This window comes from Malaclemys terrapin, chromosome 12 (genome assembly GCF_027887155.1).
Source record: "Malaclemys terrapin pileata isolate rMalTer1 chromosome 12, rMalTer1.hap1, whole genome shotgun sequence".
Classification (NCBI taxonomy): Eukaryota; Metazoa; Chordata; order Testudines; family Emydidae; genus Malaclemys; species Malaclemys terrapin.
In genome coordinates this window covers 45,754,932-45,761,655 of record NC_071516.1, presented here as the reverse complement: position 1 = coordinate 45,761,655, position 6,724 = coordinate 45,754,932, and positions in this window count along the sequence as shown.

Sequence of the window (6,724 nt, the reverse complement as noted above, 5' to 3'; positions counted from 1 at the left end):
ATTCCCCGGAATCGGGCCCCGCGCCTTAGAGGACCCCGCGCACTCACCCCGGCGGCAGTCGTCTTCGGGGGCCCGCTCCCCTGGCCAGAGCACTGGCCGGAGCGTGGCAGCCCCGTAGCCCCGCAACCCAGGCTGGAGCATGACAGCCCTGTGACCCCGTCTGGAGCGTGACAGCTCCACGACCGCGGCCGGAGCGCAGCAGCCCCGCAGCCCCACGACCCTGGCTAGACCGTGACAGCCCCACAGCTCCGCGATCCTGGCCAGACCTCCAGACGGAGCACGGCAAGCCCCGCGGGGCCCCCTCCCACACACGGCACTCCGAAGTGCCTCTCCAGGAATCGGGCCCTGCACTTGCTAAAGCCAGCCCTGAACCCAGGAGTCTGGACTTCTTCTGGGAAACCATTCCCCACTTCAAAGTCCCTAGGCATAGCAAGGCCAGGGCCCCCTCAGTTCCCATTGATTTCCATGCTCAGCAGCTCACCGGGTCTGGCCCAGCTCAGAGACTCTCAGCCTGGGGAACAGTCTCCCACAAGGGAAGGGCTGGGAGCCCCATTGCTGGGACCTTGCCAAACACACTGGAGATGGCTCTGGAGAAGCCCCTCCCCGGTCTGAGTGCGAGGGGTTCCTGGGGGCTGTTTGCAAATCCAATCTCCTTTGGGAGAGATTCTCTCCCCCTCTTTCTGCCTCTCCCTGGACAGACAGGGGACGCCACCGAGGAATCCTAATGCCACTCACTTGCTCTGGTGATGGACGATGGATGGAGGATGTTCAGGGTCGTCCCTCGGCCTTCTCCTCACTCTCCAAGCCCAAGGCAGGCTGGAGAGGGTGGTGGTGAGCTGAGGAGTTACCCTGCCCAGCAAGCAGGCAGGGTGATGGCACGGGGCGATCGGCTGGCTGTGAAAACAAGAGTCTGTCTTATTGCCAAGGGACAGAGAAACTCGGCCAGCAGCAGGGGGTGCTGGACACCGCCCTAGTGCGGGGTGACAGTGCGTCCGGGATCCCGACATCCCAGCACTTTACACACCTTCCTGGAGCCTCCCAACCCCCCTGGGCTGTCGGGACTGCGACCCCAACCCCACTGATGAGAACCAGGCCTGGGGAGGGGAAGCTACTGGCTAAGGGTCACACCAAGTGTCAGAAGAATGGATGGGACCCAGCAGGCCTTCTTATCAGGCCCCTTCGCTAACCACTGCTGCACGCTCCCTCCCACAGCTGGCAATTACAACCAGGCCCTCACGTCCACTCCCCCTGCTTTGAGAGGGAGTGTGCTCCGCTGGAGTGACTGGACCAGGATATTGGGAGTCAGGACTCCTGAGTTCCATTGCTGGGTTTCCTGTTGGTTCCACTGCTGGGTGTTTTCCTTTCCCTGTGGGACTTTGAGCAAATTGCTCCCCCCTCTCTGGCTCTGTCCCCAGCAGTCAAAAGGGGATTTCATACTTTCCCACTATTGGAAAGTGCTGGGAGAAGCCCCCAGCAAAAGCTGCTCTGACAGCGCTAAGCAGCATCTGCCCATTGAAGGTGAGAGCGCACTGCCCAGGAGGAGGAGTGTTTGGCTCTGGGGTTTCACTTCAGCCCAGTCTAGAGAGAGGGGCCCAGCCATGGAGTCTGGCTCAAGAAGACCAAGTCTCCAATTTGTTAAGGGCGTTTTGAATTCCAATCCTGTGCTCCAAAGTGCTTGGTGTCATTTGTAAATTGTAGAAGCATGCTCTCCACTCCATTTTCCAAATCCTTAAGGAAAAGATTGAATACTACCGGCCCCCGGACTGATCCCTGCCGGACCCAGTAGGTACTGCCTCTCCATTGGACAGCCAGACATGGAGAAGGGCTCTTGGAGTCTGGGCTTTCAACCAGCTTTGCACTCCCATTACACTGATTACATCTAGACCACATTTCCCTCGTTCGCTTGTGAGACTGTCCCATGGGACACTGTCAAAAGCCTTAGTGACACCAAGAGAGATCACATCTACTGTTTACCCACCTCCACTAGGCCCGGAACACTGCCAAAGAAGGAGCTAGGATTGGTTTGGAATGATTTGTTTTTGACAAGTCCACACTCACTAGTCCTAAGAACCAAATTATCCTGTAGGTGCTGACAAAGGGATTGTTTAATGATGCAGTCCAGTCTCTCTCCAGCTATAGAAGTGAGGCTGGCTAGTCTGTAAGTCCCAGGGTTCTCTTTGTTCCCCTTTTACAGATAGGTCCTGTCTTGTTAATGCATGGGAAGATGTTCTTTTTCAGGGAGCTCAGACGAGAACTGGGGCACAGCACCTGCTTTGTTAAGGCCACAAAAATGGAGGCAGGAACCTCTTCTCTCCTGCTGGCAAAGAACCCGAGGTAGCTAAAAGACAGGGCCTCACATCCCTGAATGAGCTTTTAAAAAGACAATGCTTAAAAAATTTGGCCCCGACCATTTCTTGTTTCTGCAGACTAGATATTTTAGCAAACTTTAGAATTCCTTGGTGCTAAACACTGAGAAATTCCCCTTTCTCCTTCACAGAGGCTTTAACGCCCCTTATGTCACTTAGGCTCAGGACCGCCCAGAGTTTGAGAATTGTCCCTGTTCGCATTGGACAGATGGGGAGGAGCCTGAGCTACAGAGAAGGGAAGGGACCTATCCAAGGGCCTAGACAGCAAGGCGGGGGCAGAGCCAGAAAGAGAAGCCACCAGTCCTGACTCCTGTTCTAATGGACAACAAACCCCCCAGAGGCACGGCAGAGGGGAAAGTAAGCCGGGCCGGTCTGGTACAGCGTACCAGCAAGAGACAGTACGCCGTGCCGGACTGGACCGGCTTCTGTGGCGGTGATTTAAAGGGCCCAGGGCTCCAGCCGCTGCGGGGAGCCCTGGGCCCTTTAAAGTGCCGCCGGAGCTCCAGCAGCCGGGCTCGGACGGGGATTTAAAGAGCCCGGAGCTTTGGCCGCTGCGGGGAGCCCCGGGCCCTTTAAAGCGCCGCCGGAGCTCCGGCAGTTGGGCTCAAGCAGTGATTTAAATGGCCGGTGCTACTGCCACTGTGGGGCCCCCTGGGCCCTTTATAGCGCCGCCGGAGCTGCGGCAGCCAGGCTTGGGCGGGGATTTAAAGGGCCCGGAGCTCCGGCAGCCAGGCTCCCATGGTGATTTAAAGGGACGGAGCTCCTTCCATTGCAGTCAGCCCTGGGCCCTTTAAAGCGCTGCCGGAGCTCCGGCAGCTGGGCTCCCACGGTGATTTAAAGGGCCGGTGCTCCTGCCACTGCGGGGAACCCCGGGCCCTTTAAAGCGCTGCTGGAGCTCAGGCAGCCGGGCTCCTGCGGTGATTGAAAGGGCCCAGAGCTCCACAGTGGCTGGAGCCCCCGGCCCTTTAATTCGCCCCTGAGCACCGGGCTCCCAGCTGCTCTTATCGATTTCAAAATAAAAAAATACAAATAAAATCGACTATTTCAGCTATTCTATTATGTCACAGTCTGATCTGAGTAAATGTGATAGGACACCTCATCTTATGCACTGCTCCTAGTGACACTCTCCAATGGATCCCCAATGGATCCCCATCCTCCACCCACCGTGAGGTAGGTAGGAGCGGATCATTATTATCCGTATTTGAATGAGGGAGAAGCTAAGGCTGAGAAAGGAGAATTGACTTGTCTTAGGTCACACAGCCAGTCAGTGGCAGAGTTGGGACTAGGACCCAAGAGCCCTGATTTTCAAACTAACCATCGGATCTTGAATTTCATACATTGAATGACCTGAATAAAGTGCTCTCAGATGAGTTCCAGACCAACAACAGTGCACAGTAATTATTCAGCAAGTATTTGAGGAGAACTGCAATGGTAGAGAGAATCATGAGCTGCTCAGAGACAATTCATGCAGAGACGCAGCAAAATTCATCAAACCTAGAACTGCTTATGACTTATTTACTTGGTCTTAAAAGAGAACAAGGACCTGAGTCTCCTCCCTATCAATAACCCCCTGCTCAGCCAGTCAGGGTAGAGGCTGAGGACGGGAGGCAGAGGGTTCTCACCAGAGAGCCCAAAGGATGGCTGAGGTCACTGGTGGGGATCAGTGGCGTAGCCCCCCCATGGCTTCTCTGGCTGTGCCGTTCCATCCCCACGGCCCTCAGATGGCTCCTCCGGCCGTGCCGTTCCATCCCAGCGGCCCCCCATGGCTCCTCCGGCCGTGCCTGTCCGCCCCCGCGGCTCCCCCATGGCTCCTCCGGCCGTGCTGTTACGCCCCCGCGGCCCACCCCCTGGCTCCTCTGGCTGTGCCCCCGTCATGGCTCCTCCGGCCATGCCGTGCCGCCCCCTTGGCCCCCCAATGCCTCCTCCGGAATGCCATGCCGCCCCGCGGACCACCCTCATGGCTCCTCCGGCCATGCCGTTCCGACCACTTGGCCCCCCCATGGCTCCTCCGGCCGTGCCCCCCCCGCATGGCTCTTCCGGCCATGCCGTGCCGCCCCCTTGGCCCCCCCATGGCTCCTCCGGCCGTGCCCCCCCCGCATGGCTCTTCCGGCCATGCCGTGCCGCCCCCTTGGCCCCCCAATGCCTCCTCCGGAACGCCATGCCGCCCCGCGGACCACCCTCATGGCTCCTCCGGCCATGCCGTTCCGACCACTCGGCCCCCCCATGGCTCCTCCGGCCGTGCCCCCCCCGCATGGCTCTTCCGGCCATGCCGTGCCGCCCCCTTGGCCCCCCCATGGCTCCTCCGGCCGTGCCCCCCCCGCATGGCTCTTCCGGCCATGCCGTGCCGCCCCCTCGGCCCCCCCATGGCTCCTCCGGCTGTGACCCCCCCATGGCTCCTCCGGCTGTGCCCCCCTCATGGCTCCTCCGGCCATGCCGCCCCCCCATGGCTCCTCTGGCCATGCCGTGCTGCCTCCGTGGCTCCCCCTCATGGCTCCTCCGGCCGTGCCCCCACACCATGGCTCCTCCGGCCATGCCGTGCCGCCCCCTCGGCCCCCCGATGGTTCCTCCGGTCATGCCATGCTGTCCCTGCGGCCCACCCTCATGGCTCCTCCGGACACGCCGTTCCGCCCCCGCAGCACCCCCCTTGGCTCCTCCGGCCATGCCATGCCGCCCCCGCGACCCCCCCAAGGCTCCTCCGGCCATGCCATTCCACCCCCGAGGCCCCCCCTTGGCTTCTCTGGCCATGCTGTGCTGCCCCCGAGGCCCCACCTCATGGCTCCTCTGGCCGTGCCGCCCCCCCATGGCTCCTCCAGCCGTGCCGTTCCGCCCCTGCGGCCCCCCCATGGCTCCTCCGGTCGTGCCCCCCCCTTTGCGTGTAGGAGATCAGCGCCGGCCGGAAGGCCAAACTTCAGAGCGGAGCGTGGGCCCCACCTGCTGGCGCCATTGTAACCCCTAACTAAGGCGCCGCTTTTGGAAAATGTGCTGAGGGGAAGTGGCTGCTTCCCCTGCACCCCCCAGCTACGCTACTGGTGGGGATCACTGCCGGGGCACTAGTTCAGCCCCACATTTTTGGGTGGACCTCCCACAGTGGGAGCTGCAGAGCACTCCCCCGCCACACACAAACACACACACCCTGGTGTTGGGAGGGGAACAGGGGAAAGGACAAAAGAAGCAAGAGAAGAAGAGAAAGGAGGGAGGGCTGGAGAAAAGGTGAAACAAAAAGGACAAACCCCAATGTCCCCAGTGATTCTAAGGGACAAAATCCCGGGTGCGGAATAAAATGCTGCCTCCTTAAGCTCGTGTTTTCCATGCCTAGAATTCAACTCTCACCCGATGGATCAGACTGAACAGGTTTCACACCTGGAGGAGGCTCTTACCTTCTACACAGGGACGTCTGCTTTCTAGTACAATCACGAAAAGGGAAGGAGAACACTCGACAGAGGTTCCTCCTGCCGCTCACGTACGTGAACCCGAATGTTCTCTCAGTCCTCAAAGAGAGACCTCGAGACAGAGACTTGCTGAAGCAAAGCCCCAGGGGTCTCTGAGCTTTCCCGGGCCACTCGCCTCTGTCCTGCCTGGCTGATGTCAGCATCTCTCTGTGAGGTCACCACCTTTGACCAATAGTCTGAGGTCCTGCAAAAGGCCTTTGTGATGTCACTGCCACGCCCCTCCCTTGCTGTGCTAATGTCCTGCCCCTGGCCAGGCACTTGGGAGCTTTGAGCTACTCCCTGTGGATCACCCCACTCAAGGCGTGTTCATTTTAGGAAGCGAGCCGACTAGACAGTAAAACCTCAGACGCTGCTCCCAATGCCACACTCCGTTTTTCAGAAATTACTAGACTTGATGGCCAGAAGAGACCATTAGAGCATCTAATCTGACCCCCTGCATGTCACAGGCCTCCTGTATGACACCATAGCTACTTTGGGGGCAAACACATTCCAGAAAGGCATCTAGTCTTCATTCAATGACATCAAGAGATGGAGAATCCACCACTTTCCTTGGTAGCTTGTTCCTGTGGTGAATCATTCTCGCTGTTGAATATTTGTGCTTTATTTGTAATATGAATTTGTCTCTTTTCACCTTCCAGCCACTGGGTCTTGTTCTGCTTTTCTCTGCTCGATTAAAGAGCCCTTTAATACCCAATCTTTTCTCTCCATTAAGGCACTTCAACACTTCAATGAAGTCACCTTTTAATCTTCTTTCGATAAGCTAAAGAGGTTGAGCTCTTTCAATCGCTCACTAGAAGGCATTTTTCTCCAGCCCTAAGAACATTTGGTGGCTCTTTGCTGCCCCAGCTCCAGTTTCACAACATCTTTTTCAAAGGAGGACACCAAAACTGGATGCAGTATTCCAATATC